At 40.1% G+C, this 26,630-nt stretch overlaps 1 protein-coding gene across 1 annotated transcript in view; it reads left to right on the top strand.

Moving 5' to 3' along the window:
* vstm2a (V-set and transmembrane domain containing 2A) overlaps positions 1–26,630 on the top strand; it is an 82,809-nt gene that overhangs the window by 20,679 nt on the left and 35,500 nt on the right. The gene's annotated exons all lie outside the window — the stretch shown is intronic.

Here is a 26,630-nt window from a genome sequence, read left to right as displayed (position 1 = left end):
ACTTTTATTGGCTATCATGATTAATATCTCTAATGGCTTGAGGTCCTTTTACTCACCTATCTTCACTCAGATATAGATAATTACATGCCAGCTGCCAGATTTTAAATATAGACTCTATTGTTCCGTATTTAGCAGAAAGAATTACTTTAAACCATTTCTGCTCCATCCATATTTTTTGAGGAAAGGCCTGAAATAAAATGGCGACGGCTGCTGGATCACAGTGAATGGAGGCACAGTCAAGGTCTTGGCAGGAAACGTGCTGTTAAAGGTTTCTAAAGATTTTAAACCCAAACAAAAGTCATACAGAATTATCTTCGGCTTAGTCTGGAGAAGTCAGACACAAAGCGGAGCCAAAAAATACAATAGCTAAGTCAAATTTATAGAAAGAAGCAGAAAATAAGAGAGTCATGCTCTATTGTCTAGGTGGCTCAATGGGACCTTAAGAGATTAAAAAAAAAAATAACCAAATTGCAGTGACAAGACGGAGTCATTACAAATCATTAACAGTAACAGGGCTGGATTAAAGCATGAGGGGAGTCGAAGCAGAAAAATGAGCTGTCAGCCCCTATTGACCGTCCAGCTCCTTCCACACTGTGTGCACTGTGGGGATGTAACAGGATATAAATACATTATTCTGACACGAGGAGATAATGTGTTCTGAACAGATCTGAGCAGCATCCGCAGAGACAACTTCTGAAAATTTCCTGAAAAGGCCAATATAACTTACAACTCATATACATGGTAAAATAAAGAAAACACAATCAGGAACATGGCGGTGTAAATTGCTTTAAGCTCCATATCTAGTCCATCAGCTGTCGTCATCCTCAAAACCTGTAAACCAGGAAAACAGCCCGACTGATGCGCCGCAGTATTTCCATCTTCTGATCTGATGTTGAAGCTTTCCTCTCACTGTAACTACAACCTTCATTTGCTAGAAACGCTTTGATGGGATGTTCTTTTTCAAGACCTTCCTAACATTTTACCAGCAAAACTTCAGTTGGTTTCCTTCCATCACAACGTCCAGTTTTTCATCACTGATACAAACACAGGCAGCAGCTTTGTGTAACACCCCTGTTCACTGCATGGTAAAGTTAGTGATTAGTAATTTTCTCGTGTGAACTCGAAGCAGCATCATATAGTGTAAACATGATATATACAATACAGTCATCACAGTTATTAATAGGCTATACTGCACTAACTCCAGCTCATGTTATCACAAATGTATTATTATCATTATTATTATTATTATTATTATTATTTTAAATGGGAGCAGCACAGCTTTCAGACTTGTTGCCCAAAGATTTTTGAGATACAACTGAGAAAGACCTCTTAATGTGAAGTCTGAATTATTGCTTTGGGCTGGGAACAAAGTACAAGTGCCGAATATTCTGCGAACTACTTCCTTTGGTAGAACTAATACATGTATGTGAGTACCTGACAGCTACTGGGCAGTTTGAATCCCAAAGCCAGCTGAGAAACAAATGGTACAAATTAGTCACTGTGGTTTGTCTGGAGCCTTTTTGTTACACTAAGACTGAGAATGAAAGCTGCATTTGAACTCAAACTTTATTATGAGAGACAAAGCAGCTCTGTTGGACTGTACTCAGGCACAGTGGTGCCTTGAGCTGAATGCTAATGAATGTATGCTAACACACTCAAAGGTACAGTATTAACATGCACTTAGGGTGTTCACCACGCAGACCATCCTGGTTTTAACACGTTAGCATGCTAATTAGCTAATAACTAGCTAATTAGTGTTGCAGATATGTGGATATTGGATAACATGACATTTTGACCTCAAGGTGAACATGAACTCCTAAACCAAATTTGATGGAGAATCCATCCAATAGTTGCTGAGACGTTTCAGTCTGGACCAAAGCTGTGAACTAACTCCTCTTGCAGTCAGGATGACGAAGGTCCGGTCCACACATACACTTGTGTCTTTAAAAGTGTAGCTTTTCCTCTGCATTTCCTCCACATGCAAACTGTGTTCTAGGTCACTGAAAACTGAGTTTTAAAAAAAACCTTTCCAAACTTCCCCTTCAGTGTTGAGGTGTAGACAGGGGAAACGCCATTATCTCCTTTGATTACAGGAGGTGATTTTGTGCAATTTGGCCACTCGCCTTCTGGTAAGCCACGCTCCTCACGGTGCTTGACAGCATGTTGTTGAGTTTTCATGTGGATGGAGATTCTTTTGAAACAGGTTTTCCTTTCTCGTTCTTAAAAAAAAACTCATCTATACAAGCACTGTGTTTTATTAAATACAGAAATACAAAAAAAAATAACTATATCTTTTCATTTTAATTTAAAGGGTTGAGTTTAACCTTCATCATCTGTTTAGGATTTCTCTGATTGCTATTTCATGTTTTTTTTAGAATAGAGTTTCCAGGAGATTACAAATTGTGGTGTTCCTCATATTTTTCCCAATTAATAACAGCAGATGAAATGCATCATTATCAAACAGAGACAGGACCCCTGTAACAACAGAGCGAATCGTATTGTCAGTGTGACTGTGCTGAATGTTACCAATGTCACACAGGACATGACTGGAGCTCAGCACTGACTTTACATTCACAGGAAAGAATAAAGCACCATGGTCATTACAGATGCTTGTGTAGTAACAATGCTCGCATGTGTGGTGGAGCTGGCAGGCTGCAGGACCCGCTGCACCTCATTAAAGCCAACCTACTGACAGTGAAGTGACAAAAAAACATGTCAGGACACCTGCGTGGAGTGTGACTTCCTCAGGCAGCTCCTCATCAGTCAGCCCTCCCTGTCTGCTGGCATTAAGCTCACTCACAGCCCTGATGCCGACGGACTGTTTAGACGAGGCAGCGCAGGTGAACAGGACCAGTGTGTCTTATTCCTGCTAGACTGAAATCTTTACAGTAAATACAGTCATTCAAGAGGCATGAATTTATGTATATCTTTTCTCAGAGGGAGAAGTTGCAGTGGATTTTCTTTTGATTTTAATGAATAAATAGTGTATAATTTACAGAGGGATTTGTAGGGATTTTCTTACAACATTCATGTAAAATACCTCATAAAATAAATATGACTAAGAATATTGAAGCGCAGAAACAAATACTAAGACTTAGTACGTCAAATATCTGCATTTCTACAAGATTATCAGGTGCTGTTGGGCCACTGTTGAGCATCTGTGGCTGATTGCTGCCTTTAGGTCTGGCAGTGCGTTTGGCATTGTCTATTTCTACAATTGGCCTCTTCTCAGTGGTTGTTTGGGCATCGCATCATGTTGAATCAGCAGCAGTGAGACACAGCTGTGTGACTGGCTGTTCACACCAGAGAATCGACACACAGATTCAGTATGAAATCAGAATTAATGATTTTCCTATCGTCACCCTGTAAAATTTGGCAATAGCCGATATGATCTTGGTGGGGGTGATGGCGGTGGGGCGTTACGTCACCCTATGAGCGAGAGACACAGAGCGACCGAAGAGTGAGAGAGAGTCAAGTTTTGCTCCACATTCTCTCTCTCTCTCTCTCTCTCTCTCTCTCTCTCTCTCTCGGATGATCACAGCTGGATGAGAAATACATTTTACGACTATGTTAAAACTAAACAAACAGAGAACTCATTATTTACATTTAATAATCAATACACAATAAGACTTCCCTTATAATTAGGTTATTAATTAGTTTTTAATACAAGTTATAACAGTTTTCATACATTGATGTTGGCTCTCTATTTGATCAAGATCATAAATGATTAACGTCACTAATGACTTAGTAATTTATAACTGGTGAAAGGAACCTTATTGTAAAGTGTAAAACACATCACCTTTTATTAATGAGTTACTATAAGCTCCTTTAGTAAGTCATTAGTGAGGTTAATGAGTAGTAAGCATTAACTTGACCTTGCCAAATAGTGAGCCTGCATCAATGTATGAAAACTGTGTAATAACATGTCTATAATTGTTTATTTAGGATTTTAAGTGTTAACAAGGTAATTAATAACCTAATTAAAAAAAACATTTATAAATCATTTATAAGGGTAGTCTTATTGTAAAGTGGTACCCAGCTCTCTCTCTCTTGTTGACTGTCCCGTCACCTCCCTGTTAGGGCTGAAAGTCGTGTTTGCAACCATGAAAAGCACAACCAGGAGAGAGAGAGAGAGTGTGTGTGTGTGTGTGTGTGTGTGTGTGTGTGTGTGTGTGTGTGTGTGTGTGTGTGTGTGTGTGTGTGTTGTAGTTACAAGCGGGTGGATGCCAACTATCGCAGGGCAAATTAAATTTCTCATTAATTAATTCAAATAATAAAATTAATAAGTTAATACATTATTGGGAAACAGGCCAAATATCATCTTGACATTGGCAATAGGCTATCAGCAATTACCCTGATGAGAAGAGATCATCATCCATTGGCACAATCCTGCTCACCACAATTTTAGAAATACTGAAAATATTTTTTTCCGGTTTTTAATTATGATCCGTCTAAACTCAAATTTACACCTAATTCCAGCTTAGCACTTAGCACCAAATCAAATGAAAGTGTTGCCATTTTATTTTCCAGCCTGGGTAAATGGTGTTTAAAAGCCCTCTCCACACAGCCAGGAATAAAGTCCTGGTAGAGGGGGAGTGGGTCTAGCATCAGGTCAGGGTTTAGACCATGTGTAAGATTTTAATTGTAAAATGTCGTCTCCCTCCATGTTGCTGAAAACCCCCAAATTCCCAGAGAATTTACCAAGGACATGAGCTCAGTGTCTTCAATGGCAGCTACTTATTTGGTTGGCTGGCACATTGTGTCAGTGTTAGCCTTCAAAAGAGAGAGGAGCGAATGTAAATTTGAAAGATTTATTTGAGATCATTTTAAGTGTCCAGTGGCTCCATTGGCCAATGAAGCAAAGTATTACGTGTCAAAATGAACAAATGTAGGCAAAAAAAAAAAAATCATCTTCCCCCGAGGTACCTGGAGATCCAGGAGAAGCCTGAGCACATTAAAGAGTGGGATTAGATAAAAGCGCTGTCACTGATGATGTGCAGCTGACATTGATGGGGTGGGATTTCAACGGCAAAAGACTGATGCTGACAGACAGGAGGACCGAACGAGGGAGAGGCAGGTAATGAAGGAAAAGAGTAAGAAAATAGCAGGAGGGATTATTTCAGACTGAAAGACGGAGAGGATGTTGTTGTGCAGAAAAACGTGAAAGGTCGGTGTATTATGTGTGTGATAGTGCGGCGGTGTATCTACTGCAGATAGTTAAAGACAGATGAGAGGGAGTGTGTGCACCAGACAACAGGAGGAGAGAGAGAGAGAGGGAGAAGCAGAGAAATGGGACTTCACTAGGCCTCCTATATCCAGGGATAATAGAGCTGTCACAGTGTTTTGACTCAGGGCATTGATTCTGCCTTTAATTGCTTTAGGCCTCCGCTGGCTGGATAGCAGTCCGAGGATATTAAATGTAATGTATTGTTGCACTAGAACAGTTATGACACTGATCACACACTGATATGTACTCATGTGTTGTCAGTGCCAATAATCCTTTCATCGATTGGGGCCGCCTCCAAACAATTACGGCGATTGTTTGGGGGCATAACTCATAGAGAGAATCGCTCCCTTTCCATCCCGCATGGGTATTTTATTGAGCCAAACTAATGATTTCCGTCATCCCTGCCCTCCTCTGTTGTCTCTGCGCTTCTTTATCTGCAATCATTTCCAAAGGAATAGGAGTAAAATTTATCTTCAGTCATACATCAGGATCAAATACCAGCAGTTAATGAGTTCAGGTTCTTCCTATTTTGACCAAGTGTATTTTCTATTCCCTTTCATTTCAACTTTCTTTTTTCAGTCAGCTCCACAATTATACTGATTTCCAAGCATCCCTTGGTCCACTTACTGAAACAGTCTAAAAAGCCATGGGATGAATGAAACAACAAGTCAGTATGAAGTGTCATTCAATCATGTCTGGTTAGAGTGGTTCCAAATGGCCTCTGTCGAAGGCAGCGAGAGAAACAAAGCTGCTGACTCATTGAACGTTTTTCCTCTATAAATCTTTCATCTGAAAGTTCATTTTGATGACAGCCTCAACAGTGGAGTCAGTATGTGGATATTTTAATACTAAATGTTGAATATACAGTCACAACAGTGAAAACAAGCTTCACCAAATTAAGAGTTCTGAATGTATTCCGATTAAATTCAAGCAAATGATTCAATCAATTCATCGTTTTCCATGAAACTCAACGTCTGACCAGAGGCTGCACCGTCAGGGGAGGCAAACCAGGAAAATGCTTGGGGCCCTCGAGGGGAAAAGGGGCCCCCAGTGGCCGGACGATGTGTGCCGTAGCTCGCATCTACCCATGTCCTGCACGTGAAGCGTTCAGGGGACATCTGTAAATTGTAGTGTCTATGAATAGTCTGCATGTGAGGTGTTTAGGGGACATCTGTAAACTATAGCATCTGCCAATAGTCTCCATGTGGGGTGGGGGGGGGTTCTTTGATGAACTTCTTTGCCCTGCCCTCAGAGTCTAGGATCGCCACGGCCTCTGACTCACTGTTACGACGGTGGTGCGACTACTCGGCCCAAAATGAACGGCCAAGTATTTTCTACTGGTATTTTTGCAAGATTGATAGAAACTTAGTTTACACTGGTATGTATACTGCCTCCAGGAAATACCCATATCCTCGCACTCTTAGTCTGACAAAAGCTTTCGCCTTCTCAGCTTTTATTTGTTGCCAAACTAATTCCCAGCGATGTAAATGAAGGAGTATACGACCTGAAATCGTGCAGCTGCTGACACCAGCTGCTGTCTGGACGTTCCTCCTCTGCATCCTCTGTGTGTCCTCCTGATGTCTGCAGGGATGTCAGTTATTCAACACAGTCGGCTGGTACCTGGTGTTGCACAACGTTAGCATAGCTGAATGTTAGCATTCAATAAAAGGTAGCTGAATGAAAGAAGTAATTCCAGTGTGACAAATACAGACCAGAGCTCTGTCGACAAGCATGTCTAGAGACAGTGAAGCATAAATAAGTTACTAATTAAGCTTTAAACAGGTATGACAACAGAAGAAGAAGAAGATAAAAAGTTGGAGAAATGGGACAAAAGCAGGAATCTGTCATATGATTCAGTTCTGTAATTGGCATATAACAGGCAATGAGAAACTGCGCACAGTATATACTGTATGTATGTATCATCAATATGGCAACAGTGCGGAAATGTTACCAAAAGCTCCACTGTCTAACGCTAACTTAAATTACAATCGTGTTGATTTTACATCCATATTTCTACATGTCAATCAGACACAGATGCAGAACGGAGCGGCTCTGTAATTGGAGAGCCTCTCGATGCAGCCATGCTAACAGTGTCTCCTGATTCCAGGCTTAAATCTGTGTAGTGGTTGCTCTGAGATGAAAATGATATCGATCTACTCATCTGACTCTGGGTAAGATGGCAATCAATGTGTATTTCCCAAAATGTCAGGCTGTTTATTTTAACGCGGCGCTATAGCCATGTCTCACTTTAGCAGCTCCAAATGACAGCAGGAGATTGCAGCTGGTGTTTTAAAAGTGTTGATGGATTTTATTACCCAGAAGCCCTGTGAGTTTATTATATGTCCTCCTCCTCCTCCTCCTCACAGTTTGTCTAGTGCCAATACCCAGCACCAGAGTTTATTTTACATACACCGCATGAATCCATTGTGTGGTAGTGGGTCGGGACACTTTTCTGTATTGTAGAACCACTTTGTAATTCACACTGTTTTTATGGGAAGCTTAAAAATCACAAACATGAAATCAAGTGTTGTAGCTAACAAGCAATTTCTCACTTAAATATCCAAGAGTACACAGAGCTGCACGGCATCCCACCGGTGTCTTTCTGTCCGTTTGATGAGCTTTTCGCTCTGTTTGGTTTTCACAAACTCTTCAGCTTCATAGATGCTCACCAACGACTTTGACCGTTTGAAATCGGATGCTCAGACGCTTTACGGCTTAAGATTAAGCTCAGCGGTGATTCCAGAGTCCGTTGGTGCCCTAGGCAAAAAAAAGAATTTCAAGAGGGTCCCTCGAATCAGTGATCATCACCATTATATAATAAATAATCTGACATCTACAAAAGATGTGCCAAATCTACATTTTTTTTTTTTAATTCCAAATGTTCACGTTAGCAAAATTTACAAAATATAAATACCAAAAATGTGGCAAACCTTGTAATTTTCAAAATGCAGATTATAAAGAACAATAAAAACCTAAATAAACAACTAAATAACTTCAACATTTTCACATTGTAAAAAGGCCATCAACACATAAAGCCCCTTTAAGAATGTTTCCTACTGAGTGCTGTTGGTAACTGGTGAATTTTAAAAACCCTTTAGCTGCTTTCAGATGCACATTGGGGGGCTGCTTGAAGAAATGGATAATTATATAGGTAGTTACAGTCAGTTTAGTTTAATTTAATTAACTTAAGATTAAAAATAATAATGATCTTGTATGTATGTGCAGCTTCAGTGGAAATAATTGGCAACACCACTTTAGAGATGTTGATGCAAATCGTCCAGGGAATGACATGGGGCCCCTTTAGGGAGGTTTCTCACTGAGATGTCACTGCAAATCGTCCATTGGTTGTTTAAGGGCGAGGGAGCCGCATTTTGAGACATTGCTGCGGAGTTAAGTGTGTCAGCTCTCGGGGGCCCCCTTACTACCCAGGGGCCCCAAGCAGTTGCCTGCCTGGCCTGTTCACAAGCTGCGTCTCTGCTTGTTTGCTGCAAAGAGCTCATGTTTTAAAGCCACAGGCTCTTTGCTCTCTTTAGCTGTGCTGCACTTTAGAGCTAAAATAAATAGCTAAATGTTATTCTATATAATTATCTTTTTGTTTTCTTAATTTTTACTGTAAAACCGCAAAGAGCAATGATGTCATCAACTCAACCCTCTGCATTCCTTTGTCTCCTTTCTTTTTTTTCTTTCTTGGGATAAATATTCAAGCAATTCTTTATAATAATGTTGATTTAATCAGCTATTACTGTTGTCGGCCTGAATCCAAGGTGAAGCTGTATGACCGACACGTTCTCCAGTGGTCCTCATTAATCAGCTAATTAGCGTGGAGCGTTCTGCATCGTGGCTTTACTTGAGTTTGGTTGTGTGGTTAATGTTTTTGCGGCTCTTGAGCCTTGAACCTTTATCGTATATATTATGACGCTGGTCTGACAGGCCACCAAATAGCTTCTTTGCAAGACAAGGTGTTCAGCCAAAAAACCAAAAAAAAACCCACATTTTGTTGTAATGTGTATTAAATTTAGGTTTTTGAATCTATAATAATGTAGAGAGTTTGGTACTGTTTCCATCATACTGCAGTGGATATTCTGGAGCTCATGATTGCTTTACACCATTAGAAGCTAATTGTTGACTGCAGTTAGAGCTAAGGTTAATGTAGCTTTTCTAAATGAAGCCTCATATTGGTCACAGCACAATATTTACATGGACTGTGCCTGTTATACAGAGGAGGCAGGAACGACAAAGAGCTAAGGGGGACGGTTAGGGGGAGAGTTTCACAAAACTGGACTATGTCCCACTTCTGCAATACAAACCAACTCAAACCAGGTTGTGAGTAGATTTACTGGCTCCAAACTGGTTGATTTTTGAGTGTGGTGTGGATGGATGTGGTTTTCCCACGCAGCAATGCACAACTGCAAACGAGGCGCTACTAACAGCTGTAAGAACTTAAACCTAATTGTGGATGAGGGTAAAGGCTGGATCATCCATTCTTTGGCTGAATGTGTAATATAGTGACATTCATACAAGTATTTTCTCTGCACAGACTCAAAGAAAGACATTTATGTGTCTCTTCAAAAAACGATAATTGCAGCCTGAGATAGTTTCACAAAAATCAGTAAATGGGGAAAAAAAAATTGAAAAGATACAGTCTTTTGAAAGTTGCACGTGGGTGCAGCAGTGTTTTAGTTTTGGTCCTCATCCAAAGAAATTAGATCAATTTGTGGAGCACATCCAGTGGTGTAGAGGTTGGTGAGGTTTCTAGTCCTTATACACCACAAGGGACTTGTACTGGTTGGCCGGCAGCACATTAATGGAAGACTAAAAAAATGACAGAATGATAAATATAGTACGTCTGGAAAGATTACTTGGATTTATCTTGAAATAAAACACCAAATACATCAAACTTCAGCAGCACGGTAATGTTCCCTCTGGCCTAATGTCAGCTGGGATCATAGTCTGTAAATAAAGATGGACGTAGCCTCTGTGACGTCACCCACAGGTTTCTGAAGAGCGGTTGTTAAGCTCAGAGTGAGATGCACCACCGTCATCACTTCAGTGCATGAGAGTTTATGGCAACGATACACTCACCCACATGTCATTCAAAGCAGCCACACCCTCAATTATGCAGAACTTTAAGCCTTAATAAAATGTAAACAGGTGAGTTATATAAACAGGTGAGTTATATAAACAGGTGTCATGAAGGAGGAAATTAGCTCTAGAGACCAAAACAGTTTTTGTACCAGGCTGTGAACATGTTTATTTCTGCTGTAAAGTTGGACATTTTAACATGGGAGTCTATGGGGACTGACTCACTGTTGGAGCCAGACTCTAGTGGTCGTTAGAGGAACTGCAGTTTTTGGTACTGCAGTGTTGACTTCATTTGGGATTGGCTGCTCACTGACTTCAAAATGAACATTTTTACTTTTTACTGTGTGCCTGTGTCATGTGACATGGAAATGACACCGTCAACGTGTCCTCCTCCTTCGGTTGACATTTTCATAAGTTTGAAAAGACGTTGTTGGTCCCTCCCCTTCCACTACGTAGCCAAAATGGCGACCATTGAGAAGCGTCCATAGTTTTACATTACTGTAGTTCTAGAAAAGATTAGAACTAGTACCCGAAGAAAAACAGACATAAATAAGTAAAAACTTAATAGAATAAATAAATAAATGTATGAATAGATGGAAATAAATATATGATTAAATGAATAAATAGAAATAAACAAAGTCACAAACTCACTGACAGAGAAGATATACGGGGAGAAGACTGGAGTGCTGCCAGGAGCATTAAGGAAGCACCACGCAACGTCACGACGCTGTTATGATCTGTGATCTGTGTGAAACTGCAGGACTGATACATCTCTAAAGTCCAGAGGCAGCCGGTAAGACGCTTGCTGGACTCTAACAGACTCTAACATAATCTGAGAGACTGGTAGTATGTTTGATCCTGCGAAGCACACAACATTAGCGTTCATTTGGTGTGAGGTTTCTGGCTACCTGGGGGATGTAGGTACAATATTCCCACTTGTTTTAGCTCTGTTTTGTTCTCCACCATCATCTGAAGGGGCAGTATTTGGGGGGTTTTTTGTTGCTAAATGATCCAATATGTTCACTAGCTGTCTGCCTTAGAGTCTGTCAGCTGTGTTGTTGTGCAGGTAGTGCACAGTGGATTTGTCAGAGCCTTTTTTCGCTGACAACAGCTGCCTGATGCTGGAGGTTGATGAGGGTGGGCGTTTATTTCTGCTTTCCTCTGTTTCTCAAGTATATTTTCAATTTCACTGCCCCTGAAAATGTTTGTATAGGACGGAAACCCCAAACAACAAGCTTAAATTGGCTAAATGCTGCATAGAGCTGCAGGGTGGGCTGTTATTTCCCAGTGGGTTAGAATTACTAGCATCGCTTTCACATTACACAGTCGTCTGATTTGATTTTAATAACAAAATACCCCTTAACGGAGCTTGTAATGCAAACTGAATGATCCTTGACTCAGTGGGTCAAGGTCACCTCAAACACAGCCTGACACAGATCACAGTTTTTTATGTATCGCTTGTTTCATTATGTTTGATTTTGTATTCTGGCGAGTGGGGATGAGCTCATTTGAAGCCTGTCTCATCCTGTGACACCGCCTCATCACCTGAGACTCCGCATTCATTCCACTCTAACTCCTCACACCTAATTTAAATGGCCACTTAAATCTTGACTCATCCCGTGGGTTTTACTTTCAGCATCTGATTTTTTTTTTTTTTTTTTTTCCTGTGTCTCTCTTTTTTTTAATTTTTTTTTACCTCTTTGTCTGAAACAATAGTGTTACCATGGCAAACGGAGTAGCTGTCAAGGAAAACAGAGGGGATTGCTGTTGGTGTGGAGGGGTGGAGGAGTTGTCACAAGCTTCTACAACAGTTGGATTAACATTTAGGCAATTTTCCACAGTGTGCTTGAGATGATGAAGCTGCACCACTTTCACATTCAGGGCCTGAAATTACACTCCCAGCGATGCTTTATTTAAGTATTATCTGTGGTCTCCCCTTACATAACCCCAGATGAGATGCCACAGCTTTGACATGTATGCTGCCAAGGTGTTATTACGGTGGGGAATGTGACTGTAAATTACACAAACCACATGCCATTTGTTTTCTGTTTCCTCGCATAGAAAATTGAGGGAATAATTCAACTCAGTCAAATGAGATAATACAGTCGTGCTCTCCAGTCCTTGTTTATACAAAACTATTGTTGCAGCGAATGAGTTGTTGCTGGATTATAATAATTAAATACACCCACACTGCAGACTTTGTATTGACGGGGCTCTTTCAGTCAGTCTCAGGTCAATAGCATGGCTGAAGACCAACATATAGTTTGAAGGAAGAAAAGGGAAAAATTCACAAAGTATGTGTGTGTGTGTGTGTGTGTGTGTGTGTGTGTGTGGAGAAAGCGGGGAATGCAGCAGGAATTACTGATTCAATAACCTCAGGTGGAAGCAGACAGAAAGCACTTTGGGTGAGTAAAGAAAGTCATTTCAAACTGTCGATCAAAGCGAATCACTGACATCTGCCTGAAGATGGAGGTATCAATCACCCAGAGTGCAGCGGGGTTTATACTGGTAACACAGTGACATTAAGGCCCAAACTGAGGACTGGTTACTGGAGATTACTCTCAGTCTGTTCACGGAGTCGGGAACTGTGACTCAGATTGGCTGCAGCCTGCAAACTAGGGTTTTACTTGGATGAGAATTTTCAAATCAAACCTGATCAGCCAGTTTTGCTGCACACAAAGATTTGCTGCTGCTGCTGCTGCTGCTGCTGCTGCTGCTGCTGCTGCTGCTGCTGCTGCTGCTGCTCGCTCCCTCCTGCCTTCAAGTTCCAGTTTGTTTGCACAGGGACCCAGAAACTCTTGCATACAAATGTATACTGGAATATCACCTGGTCCCAGCTTTTCTGTGTGTCAGTTAGTTTGTGGTCATCTTTTAACAATTATTATCGTTATTATCTGCTGATTTTTTTTTTTTCAATTAATTGATGTTGTTTATTCAATAGTTTTTCAGACAGTAATATTTTAACATAGGGGCCTTCAATAAAACAGGGCCACATGATAATGCAGCTAATGTAAATTAAAATCCAAATTTTTGTGTGATGAAATTAGCAAAAAAGCAACAGACAGACTGAACATGGGACTTTTGAGGCCCCGGCTCGTTCCTTATAGTCGGCCAATAATAGAAATAAACTAAAGGAGCAAAACACTAGACAGTTTTAGATGAAGCAGCGCATTCAGTATCAAGGTGTCAGAAACATCAGCCCTCTTTCTTTTTCCATTACAGTTCAAGTAGAACCTGCCATGATGTCATTCTGTCTTGCTGCGTATAATGACGCAGCAAGTAAAAGGAAAGTCTGCTGCTCCAGCTGCCAGCGTAAGATTTGAATTACAAATTATTATCATAAAGGTTAATGTGTATTATGGACCTGTGTCTCAGTCTGTCTAAAAAGGAAGCTGACAAAAAGGCAATTTGCTTGTAAACAGGGAATTATCCTCATTTTCTTTTTCTTTTTCTTAATTTATATAAATAAAGGAATTGAGTAAAAATATTGTTATTATATGCAGCACAGTTACGGTGATAAAGTCAATATACAGTGATAAAATGAAATTGAAAGCACTAAAACAACAAAGAAGAAAAGCATATAAATCATATATACATATAAAAAGCATCAAACTCTTGATGTAGCACTATGATATTTATCTAATAGCTTCAATAGAACAGAAAGGGCATTTGCATATTTGAAGCTTTGCTCCGCAGCCTTTAAAGAACTCCACCAGCACCCGTTCCAAACATCCCATATTTACCTCATTATTTCCTACATGTTCCGCATTTGTTCTACACATCAGCAGTCCCAGCAGCAGCAACAAACAGACGCAGCCTTCTAACACTGGTGGAAATCTTGTAATTGGCTATGTAATAATGGTCCAGTAGAATGGTGAATACATAAATAACGGGAGAGTTGGATTTCGCCATTCGCAGGTTGTCATTGTGCAACATTAAAGGCAGCGGACTTCAATCCTTAACAGAACAGATTCTAATATCGCAGCACAGAGTAGACGTCTTATCACTTTGTTTTTAAAAAGGAAAGTTATCATGAAAGGCTCTATTTTCAGTTCATTGCATTAAATGACTAAGGACTGCTTTAAATTAACTCGTTCTATTTATGACTTTCAAACTCAGGAAGTGGGACAGAATCAAATCAAAAACGTCTAGAACTGAAACTCTCATCCAGAAAAAAAATGTTACCAGAATATGTAATAACATAAACAATAGGCAGAGCTGGGAGAGTCAGAACTGGGTTTTATTCTGCTGAAGTGAATGTTAGTTAAAAAGACTGTTTCCTGTTGATGGACAGTCGGGAGATTAAGGTTCAGTTTTGTTGAGATAAGGGCAGAGGATCTGATGGCTGCTGACAACATCACTGTGCTGTTTCCAAGGACGGTGTGAAGTAGAGGGAACGACAGGAGCCACAGAAACCACAGTGTATTTCAACAGAAAACTTTTCTGCCATTGTTTTTAACAAATAAGCTGAACTGAACTTGTGTAATAGCTTTGTCAAATCTCTTCAGGTACCAGTGTTATCCTTAGTTTATTTTGCAATGGTTAAAGGTGTCGGGGGTTATTTGAAACAGAAGGAAAAAGAAGAATGTCTCTTCTAGACGTTCACTTTATAGTCTCAAACTCACAGGGTGTTGCTCGCGTCTCACAATCCCAGAAGCTCATGGGCGCAGTGGTGATCCTACATTCTGAATTCATTGACATCCGGATTACATTTAGCATGTAATTGACATGCTCGGCTCTTTTTGGGGCAGAGGTATTTCTCTTTTTGCCACAATACCGGCGCATGACGAGGCACTTAACTTATGTTTCCACGCTTCATTTTTACAAATCAATTCCCAGTGTCTTATTGAAGTTGTATCATAGAGAACTGGGAAGCTGTCGACTGCAGCAACTGGCTTTTATTCCATTTTGCTTGATGTGCTTTTATACGTTGTTAAGTTGGAGGATAAAACAGCTGTGCTTCGGTTTCCCCCAGGAATCAAAATAACTGTGATAGGTTGTCACAAGGTTATCACTCCCAGAGTGATAACTACATGACATTGAAGTCTTGAATCGTGGTCAGTGACACCAGATGTTACGTCAAGGTTGTTGCACCTACACACTAGTTTGAGTTCATATATGCGAACAGGGGGTTTACAAGAGCATGGCCTGAATGTGTGTGTCATGTGTGGGTAAACTAATGGAGATGAATGGAAAGGGTTCATCCTTTAGGGAGCATGAATGTGCTTGGTGAATTTTGTTTGATTAGATATAAATTTTTCTTGTGCACTACAGGGGATTTCAGCCTGATGGTGCCACTAGGGCAAAGGAAGCATTAGGATTGATCCCCTGGAGACCATGAACGTCCGCAGCAAATTTTAATCAAAACCATTCATTAGATTTTGGAGTCACAACGTCAAGGACCAAAGAGTTGTCGAGAGGATGATTTTCCCTAATTGCTGTGCTAGAGTCGGCCTCTGGGGACTATAGAAATTCACAACAAAGTCCATGGCAATCAATGTGGCCAATAGCTGTTGAGATATGTTTCTCTGAGGCGTTTGTCGGGCTTGTAGATTTACTGGTGGAGCTGTCTTATATAAACCCAGTTTTTCTTTTAGATTCACAGAAAAGCACTCAGACCTGTCCTCCCTGCAACACTACAATTAATCAGCACTTTCAACATCACATCATTAAAGTCAAACCTTTCCTGTCATAACTGCAAACACAGGCAATGCTGTTCATTTTTTCACAATTTATGTTCTTCCATCAACCCCCCCCCCCCCCCCCATCACGAACGTCTCCGCTGGCTGCTGTGATGGTTTACCTCATAAAATTGATTAAGACACTAATGCCTGCCGATGAGAGACTTGAAGAAGTTGTCCAAGGTTGCTCCTCAGATTGAAACGCTATCCATTATCCAGGAGCAACATGCTATTAAACTTTACAGATAGAGCGGCGATCTGTTAGGGTGATGGGCGCCGGATTTGTGGGTCCAGGACTGGAGAGGCTCGTCCCCCGCAACAGCTGAGCCGAGCGAAAGCTTTAATGCCGGCAGTATATGAGCGCTCACTCTGATTTATGAAAATGTTTTACAAATAATGTTTTAATGATGTAATATAAGCCTGATACACTTTATCCAGGGAGTTAATTCTTGCATGAGGAATCAAGCTCAGTTTTAGCAGTTTCACAATCGTTTTAAAGGAATGTGACATCTAAGCGCAATTTCTCCCCATCCATGCTTTCATTTCTGCCTTTTAACTTTGGGAAATTTTTGTGATAATTATTTTATTACCTTCTGAAGTCAGGCATGTGAACTTCAAAGCTGATATGGATTCATGGCAAAGTATTCTGAAGAGACTCCCTCTCTCTCTCTCTCTCTCTCTCTCTCTCTCTCTCTCTCTCTCTCTCTCTCTCTCTCTCTCTCTCTTCCTCTTTCCCTCTCTCTCTCTGGCAAACTTTTTATCTGCTTAAAGAGGTCTATTGCTTATGGAATCAAAGCACCGCTGGAGCACAGCCTCTCAATAATGCAGCACACACACCTTCCCTGGCTATGGTTCACAGGAAGAAAAAGTGAAAAAGGTCTGACTCCAAACCCCAGAGCAATTGTTAAATAACAATGATTTGAAGCACCTCCAGTGTTATTATTCATTTCCCTGAGTGAAACAAAAGCGGCAATGTTTTATTTTTTACATCTCTGACACAACATCTCTACCTCCATAACTCTGAGCTTGTCACGACATTAATGTGACTCCTCCCGTCACCTTGTCTTAATCTTGCGATAAAATTCACCCTGTTTTTTGAATCATAATTAAGCCTGTGATTGAATGTAGCATCCATTAATACTGAAAATGACAAAGAATGGAACTCCTGAATATTTGACTGATGTGCCGCTTAATTTCCATAAAATAAGATCATATCTTACACTGTTATTATAGTCTGCATAAGTAATAGCTATCGCGTAACTATAGCAATTAGTCAACATGGATGTGACAAAATGTCTGACACCGAAATGATTGATGGTACAAACGTTGAATTTTCATAGAAGTAGAAGTAGATCACAACAAAGGAGTGAGCCCCTGTCTTTTAAATGTGTCTTGCTGTGTCTGCAGTGAAGCCTGTGGATCTAAGGGGGATTTTTGACACACCACCCCTGGCCACACACAAGCACACACGCACACACACACAGAACTGTTTCCTTCAGAGTTTACAAGTTGACCAGGAAACACAAATCTGAGAGACAGAGGCTTTCTGTTATCTGTCTCTTCACATCTTCAGTGATCTAAACTCAGTTGGTGGCTTTTCGAGCCGCGGCGAGAGGTTATGATGGAGTGAGTCAAACTTCTGAGTGATAAAACTTTTCTAAGACCCAGACTTATCATTGCAAGAAGCGAGAGAATTGCCCTGTTTGCATATGCAAGCGTCTGCTGCCTTATCCCTGATAAAGATGATAACGATGACAATTTAATTCCTAAAGCAAGGCTGCACTGTGGAGCATTTTGTTATGTTAATAATAAAGTTTGGTAGCTACTCATTTTACTTCTTCGTCTCAGTGTATATCTTGAAAATTACTTTTCCTTTCAGTCAATATTAAAGGTCTCCTGTGTGGTTTTCTGTGTTATGAGACACAGTTATCTTTATATTGTGTCTTGCACCAAAACACATCAAAATCCCCAAGTTTGCCATTAAGGTCTGGAGCAGTATAGGTTACACCTCTTTTTACAACAGTAAGTGAATGCATCACTGTTTATGTGGTGCCTTTTTTAATTGCCTGGTAGAAGAAGTCGTGCCCATAGAACTGTAAATAAAGATGGACGTAGCCTCTGTGACATCACCCGCAGGTTTCTGATGAGCGGTTTTGAAGCTCAGAGTGAGATGCTCCGCCATCGCCATCTTGGCAGTGTCTGAATTGGCCCCTAACTCTCAGATAATCCAAAAATGGACAAAGAGGTGGGGCGTGTGTGGAGCCAAGACTGGATGCTGGTTTATTCAGCAACTTTAAGCCTTGATAAATGTAAACAGGTGAGTTATATAAACAGGTGTCATGAAGGAGGAAATCAGCTCTAGAGACCAAAACTGTTTTTGTACCAGGCTCTAAATATGTTTTTTTCTGCTATAAAGTTGGACATTTTAACATGGGAGTCTATGGGGACTGACTCACTGTTGGAGCCAGACTCTAGTGGTCATTAGAGGAACTGCAGGTTTTGTCACTTCTGTCTTGGCTTCATTTTTCAGCCCTGGAAGTTGCCACTTTGTTCAGTAATTAATCAGTAATCAAGCCAAATTGTGGTTTGTCTTTTGTATCCGTCTACAGTCGGTTACATAAGTTGTCATTTATTAGTTTACTATATCAACAGTACATTATTTTTGATTACCATTTCCACTCCACTCCATCTACAATGCAATTACTACTAGTACATGCATTAACTCAATAACCCTTATGGTGGATCTACTGTGTTGAAGTGACTTAAAACAAATGGGTCAGTCAGGAATGGCTGTCAATTCACACCAATGAAATATTATTTAATACAACTGTACGTGTCAATAAATGTTGGTCTGGAAAAGCAGAACAATGTTGCATCACTTGGTAATGCTGTGGATACATTTGCTTAAGATCAACATCAAGTAGGCTGTCTGATACAATATGATTGACAGCTGTCTCCACATAAAACTGTTCTTGACTGGATGCATGCATTCCTGAATGAGCTATCTTTGTGTCAGATTTTCAAATTGGAAAACACATCAACCATACTGAAAAAGAAGGAAAAAAATCAATTTATTTTTAAGTATCCATCAGCGTCTGTGCTGGAATAAATTTGAAGCTAGAAATAGGTCATGCAGTTGCTGAATCGTACTTTATTTTACATCCACAGCCCACACTTGCTTGTTGATGAGGTTCAGGAGTTTTGAGATGCAACAGCTACAGCAGTTCACTGACGGGTCCAACACATAACCAGCTGAGCTGAATCAGTTCTTCAGTGGATGGTTTCCATCATTAAACCTTAGGCGTAAATGAGCTTGCATAGTGTAGATTGATAGAGGCTCACATGTGCATTCACATAATGTGCACAATTTTGATCTATATTTGGAAGCACTGAGTGCACGTACAAATTTATCCAGGTGTTTCCATTATGAGGCTAATACATGAGAAGTGCATTTAAAAGCAATGCAATCTAAATTTAGCCACCAAAATCAAATTTGTTTCAAATGAAAGAGCTTAAACACCAGCCCTGTTTAGGCAAGGCCACTTCACTCAGTCCTGCATAGATTATAATGCATAAGGCGCTGAAAGAATAATGAAGCATGGATGGAAACACATTTATAACAGCGACAAAACCACGGCAAATTAAACTACTAGGGCACTGGGGCAAAAATTTGCTTTAGGTCCTTACTGAGCCCCTGTTTTGAGTTCATTTTATTAAACACAATTTTGTAGAGGGATATGCACCATGCAAATGTTGATGCACAGACCAATTGAAACACAATGAATATGGGGCCTTTGAAACCCCTGAGAGTCTGAGTATTTCTCTCGCAAAGACGGAGAAATTGGTTGAAAAATTCTAGTCCCAAATTGAAACTGACCTGTGGAAAATGTACCTGAGCCAGACATGCATAAGTTAACCAAAAATCTACCTCCACCAAAAGGGACCCCAGACTGGATCAAGTGAAAACCTCTAGAAAATTAAAAAAAATTAACTGTCTGTGAATTGAATAAAAAATCTCCAGAAGGACAGGGAGTGATGCATTTAAAAATGATACTAAATTGGATTCAAGCACTGTCCATTCCAGTGGATAAACCATTTATCCTTTGTTACTCTATTTAAATCCCCTTGTAGAAAAGATTAACATAGCTAAACATGTCCTGATCCATGAGCAGCAGCCTAAACACCAGCCACAGATCCTGTAAATATGAAGTGCCCATCAGTGATGTGTGACACTCTACGTATGAGAAATGGGACACAATAAACCATGAGGCCCAGTTCAAACTCATGTTTCTGGAAATGACAACTGCCAGGAAGCCTCCTCAGAGAACAGGAAATATTGAAAGAACACATTTTATGAGCAGAACAGAAAAATACAATGTATGATGCTACCTCAGAGGCAGATTTTTTTGGGGGGGGGTGGGGGGGATGATAGATGCTCTGCCTCTCTTTTCCCTTTGGTATTCTTTTGCTATAAAGCACCACGTATCAGGCTGGTTGGTAAACATGAGCAAGCTGAGTGCGGTATACTAGAGTTTTGAGTGATCAATAGTTAAATATTGTCTCCTCTTAGGTGTTGAAAATGCATCTTGCAGCTTAAGTTGTCAGGATGTAAGGTAATATACCATGACAACATGCAGTGAAAGGTTCAGTTTGCTTCTTAAAAAAGAGACAAAAAAAAAAATACACCAGGCATTCATCCTGTCCCTTCTCCAGTGACTATAACAGTGATACAACAGCATGTGTTATATCAGGGATGTTGCTATAGGTAATGCTACAGGACCCTGGAGGCACACTGCTTTATGAATAGCGGCTTCGAAGAGGTCTTATGAGGAGTTATTTGTCTGAAACAACATGGTTTGCTTTTACTTTTCAAATGTAACAGAAGATAAGATATTACATTTGTTATTTAGCTTTTGCAAAACTCAAAGGTCCCATATAATAAAGCAGGTCTAGTTTCTATATTAATACTGTGAAAGTATCAAAGCGCTCAGTCCACAGAGAAATGCACACAGCCTGTATTCAGTCAAGACTTTGTGATGTCACAACAGTCACTGCTCTCAGCCATTCCCCTGAGCTGTATTTTTTTTTTTAAATCTCTATTAAGGACTCTTATTTATCACATATATATATATATATATATATATATTACACCTATCAAAAATGTCTTTTCTGCTAATTTGAGCGCTAACTGACCCTCACCATTTGCATTTACTGGTAAGGTTTACTAGGCTATAGTGCTGTGCTGCAATCCATTAACCTGTGGTTGACCTGGTCATCTGTCACTCAGAAAACAGAGGCTCTGACCTTTTTGTCTGATTGGCCGATCAGTTCTTGCAAGAAGTTCACACAGAGGTCTGAGAGAAGAGATGTAAAATTATACTTAGATGGTTTTTGGTTCTTAACACCACAAATATATCTTATAGATATCAACTTTCAATAAAACACTGGAAAAAGTAAAAATATGGGACCTTGAGCTGACTCACTTGTAATCTAAATTTGAGACAGAAACTCTCAAAGCTCTTTCTTCAGTCATTTATAATGTGATAATGTTATACTTTTGGTTCCTATTTAGTGATACCCAAAACATTGATGTTCTGTTTTGCTAATGTACATTTAGTGGCTAACCTGCAGAGCTGGCATTGTTTGTTCATGCTTAGTATACATCCAAGGACATAGCACAAAAGTGAATGATTAGCCAATGTAGAATGTACAAGATGTTCAGAATATAACGCCTCTTGAGAACAACCAAACAATCTTGAGGCCAACAATGGATTTTGTGTCCTGTTCAACAACAAAAGGCAGAATAAAGAGCCAATGTTGACCTGAGACACAATGAAAGTGAATTTGGATTGAACACAAAGCCTCATTTTATTGTGCAAAGTCATGGTAGAGACAAAATCAGCATGGTTAGGGTGTGGGGGAAGGTTATAGTTAAGGTGGAAATAACTCTTGCAGTTGGGGAACATTCATTGTCAAGGGTAAGATCGTTGTTATTATGGGAGACAGCATGTTGGCACCACTGTCTTGTGTTAGTCACACATTTTAATGACCCATCAATCCACTCCCTCTTCTTCTCTATGAAATTCTGTACTTGAATAATCTCATGCTAGTTTTGCTTTTGTTCTTGAACGACAAGAGCATTAATTCACACAGCTGCTACATGTCTCTGTTGTTTATTGACAACTGAACACTTTACTCTTGCTGTTATTTCTCTTGATACTGCACTACACTTCCAAGTTGCTCAGTGTTTAGTCTAAACACACTGCAATTAGTGATTATCAAAGACTGTAGTACCCATAGCAAGCTACTGTAAGAAAGTCAAGGTTCAGCTCATCTCCAGTTTCACCATTAGGAAATAGGCTTGAGCTGATTGCAACAAAATCCAGGTCCTCGTTCACCCTGTGCAGCTCTACCCTTCGCTTTCTGCTGGTGTGCTGTATTGTGTCATGGATTTGTGCTTTGTTTTGTTTTGCTTGTTGGTTTGGAGGCTTTTAAATCATCTTGTTGTTGTTGAAACCACTCTAATTATTTAGGCAGTTAAGCATAATGATAAGATCGTCATCAGGGACGTTGTGTTTCTGACCTCATACTGCCTGCTACACAAACATGAAGATCCATAACCATTTTCATCATTTATTTCAGACTGTGTGGGTTGAAGACTTCAGTTAACATAGTTAACAGATGTGAATATTTTTTTCACACTGATGGAAGCCTATGATTGCATTCCTTGAACAAGGCTATGTGCACCTTTGCATAAGCTTGGATGGAATATGTTTCTGAAGGTGTTCCTCAGTTTCTCTGGTAACTCAAGAGCTCTCAGTTTTGTTTTCTACGCTTGCAATGAGCATCTGTTGTTCACTACTGTTCATCTTGGTCAGTGAGCTCGTCATGGTGTAGTTTTTCTTCAGTAAACATTTAACCTATTGTTGGTGAGAACCAGAATAAGTCTGCAGGATTGGGTTCTGGATGGTGATTGTGTTGTTCAGGTGGCAGATCAGTGTGTATGTGTCTAAGGGAAATAAAAAGGAATCATTATCATCATTAACTTGTCCCTGTGTTAACACATTGCTCTCATGCTACTGAATTCACAACAGTAGAGTACAAATGTTTAGCTGGGAGTCCTAAAGTAAAACACCAGCTAATATAAGTTGACAGATCACAGCTAACGCTACACCAACCGGCTCATATGACTCAAATTACACTCCTGTTATATAAATACATATATACATAAATACATAAATACAACCGAGGCTGCATCAATGTCCAGGTTATCATGCTAACCTCCAAATTTACATATTACCAACAAAGAACTTGACCTAGATTAACTAACATATTGTGTTCACAGTCACTTATCAGTTCAGCGCACAACACAGACCACTGGCACTTCAGGCAATACACTTCAGCAACTTCTTCTTAGAGCCATAAACATAGAATCACAGACTGAAACGGAGCTGAACTACTAGTCATCAGACAGGGACACTCTCAAACACCTATGGCAAAAACACACCTTTCTTCACAGTGTCATAAATCAGAATGTTCATATATTATATAGTGTGCATTTTGGTGGATAAGCATCTCTTCAGTTTCAAGCCAAACCTCCAAACATCCATGTGAAAAACAGCCAAAACGTTCAATCAGCCCAGGACAATCTGTTTTCTAGGTAACTATTCCTTCCTTCATGTGGTGTTAAAAACATATTCTGACACTGGAACAGTGGTGGCTGCCAAACTTCTTCCACTTTTCCTCTCTGCTGACACACAAACTGCTAATTGTCATTCAACTTGATTTGACTCGCTTGTGTGGCTGAATTTGTAATTGTGATCTAGTTATTTCAAAGACCTTTTTCATGTGCTGTTCCCATTATTGTACCACCCCTGTGGCTCTTTTTTAACAGGCTCACACCATCACTGTAAGCAGACTACAGCCATCTGTAGTGCTTTGAACGCACACTCTTCTTCTTCCCAAACTCTTGTGGGGAACGCTGTTTAAGTTTTTGTGAACTCATTAGGGATCTGTGCTGTACACCTCAATGGTTGGACCATATTGTGCTAAGATCATCAGTAAGTGGGTCTGAAATATAAAGTTATTTTTTTGTGCTGACTTATAATATATCTAGAGAAAAGAGGAGAAGTGAGGAGTTGATTGGATTCCCTAAAGAAAGTGCAGAGTTCATTTGGGAGTCGGGAGGCTTGCCTTAAGCTGTAACAGGCTAAACGTCGATGCAAGAGTGACCTGTCTAAAGCACAAAGTGGAGCTGGACGAGAAGGGGGCTTTCCATTAATTGAGCGGATGTACTTTCTCCCCTTTGTCCAAATTAAATGCTATTCTCTGTGTTGTCACTGCTGGGGAGAAATCCTGTCCACAGAAAGAGAGGAATCTACACATCTCTAAAGACGTCTGCTAAAGTGCAGCGAGCTCAGTGATGCACAGTCCAGATAAAGTTGGACAGACCATTGGCTGTTGTCACCTTTGAGGGTTTCAGCCTAGGTTTTTTTTCCAAACAGTTGTCAGTTGAAGCTGCCAATGTACAGAATAGACTAGCTGAGCTTTAAAAACTCGACTAAAGCTGTCACAATTCGGCGTTCTCAAATGTCACCTCTCAGCCCTCATCAGGCATTCCCACTGCGAGTAGTAAGTACTTTGTCATTCTGCTAGCCGTCGACTTGAATTGACATTTCACTCAGTGTCTCTCATTTCATTCAGTATTCTTCTGTGGCTGCCTTTGCCTCTGCCCCTTTATTTCCAGCCATGCCATTTCACCTTTCTGTCTCCCTGGAAATGGATTAGCCAGCCAGCACAAAAATTAAACTGCCAAATCAATTAAGGCTCATCGAAGGTGCAGATTCATTTTCATGCTTGTTCATCATGCCCTTTTCTATGCTTGTATGTTTCCACTTGCACTTGGTGCCTGCAGAGGTAGACGTTTAGAGGAAGGAGAGATGCTGTGTTTTCTGATTCTGATTCTGAACATGTGATTTTAAAGTTAGGCACAGATCATTTTTTTAATTAAAGTCAAATAAATTAATGGAAGTTAAATTAATTGAAAACTAAGACAAAGGAAAAGACTGCTCATTTACAATCCACTCACAATGAAAGAAAATAAAACAGACATGTTTTGAATTTTTTTCTGTGTAATATAAAAAGATAGACTTCAGTGTGTGGCATGAGAATGCTTTTATTGTCATAACTCAAAGACAGTATCACATCACATGTTTTCCTTCCCAGGACTGATTCCAATACCTGAGCTGAGGACTGGCCTGATACCATTGCATTAAAAAGACATTTTCATTTCATTTTCGACATGTGTACTACTAACCCTGTGTGGACATGATATGATTGCTGTCATTTTTATATGGCATGACTCAGTTTAACTTTGTAGAAACATTAACAGATACAAGAATGTCATAGAACCTTCTTTTATTATCTAATATCTGTGAATCCTGCCCTTCCAAATTAAAGCCTTGCATACTGTCCATATTGTCTTTTTACTGGTTGGATTTTCAACTGTAAAATATGACCAAATTGCTGACATTTTGCTTACAGCTAGCATTACACTAGCCTTCAGTAGCTTACACAGGAAGTTACACTGTGCAGCCACTGGCAACTACTCTTTTAAAGCGGCAAAGAAAAACTGATTTCCAGGAAAAATGTTGTTTCATCCAGCTGTGAAACTGTGTAGATTATTAATAAATTATGTGGTTTAAATTCACATACTCGCAGTTTGCCGATACTGTTTTTAAGGGGCATTTCCAATACAAGTATCACTATCGGAAAAACTCTAGAGTTGGATATGGGAGACAGCCAACGTTGATTTCAATTAACCATGACAACAATCTTCCAACCACACTGTCATGATATTAAAGAATAATATGATCAGCATGGCTCTGGGGCTGGTAATCTTGTTCAGTCCGTTCACAGCTTTGCTCCTGACTAAAGTATCTCAACAACTACTGCATGAAGTGTCATGAAGTTTTGTCGAGATATAAATGTTTTTTCTCTAGCACTACCAGCAGGTTGGCATTTTTGGTCTTAAGTAGAATATCTTGAGAACTGATGAGTCGATTGCCATGAAATCTGCAACAATTCAGTCAGCCCACAGTCAGTTTTGCAGTTTTGTTGGGCTGTGCTCTAAACAGATAATCCAATTCCTCCTCTGTTGTTGCATCTCTGACAGAGTGGGCGCTCAAGACGCTGCATCAGTATATCCATAAAGTGATCGGCGATCCTTGCACACAAATAGGTGTTGTAAGTATCACTTACATTTATGAGCCTGTCAAAGGCATGGGAGAGGGAAACGCCCAGTTATGTCCAAAGGTTAAATCATCTAAGTACTAGATGGCTTTATAGTGGAAGAGATCAAGGTTTGGTCCTCAGGGATGTAATTATGTCATCGTGGTCCAGTGTCTCTGTGATCTCTCCTTGGATCAAAGAAGTGATACACAGTTGAGATGATGGATGGCCTGTTTATAGTGGAGAAGAGCCAGTGTGTGATTGTACCTGAATGATATGAGGGAAGTATTCACATAATGTTCACCAGGCTTCTGCTCAACATAACTTTACCACTTTATCTGGATGAGCAACATTTTGCACGGCCTCATCAGTCACTGGCTGCGTGGTGCGGAATGACCTCGATTTGTGCT

Source organism: Seriola dumerili, unplaced genomic scaffold, assembly GCF_002260705.1.
Source record: "Seriola dumerili isolate Sdu_G_001 unplaced genomic scaffold, Sdu_1.0 BDQW01000216.1, whole genome shotgun sequence".
In the NCBI taxonomy this organism is placed as follows: Eukaryota; Metazoa; Chordata; class Actinopteri; order Carangiformes; family Carangidae; genus Seriola; species Seriola dumerili.
Note: the sequence above shows the minus strand (reverse complement) of the source record. Positions and strands in the feature narration are given on the sequence as shown.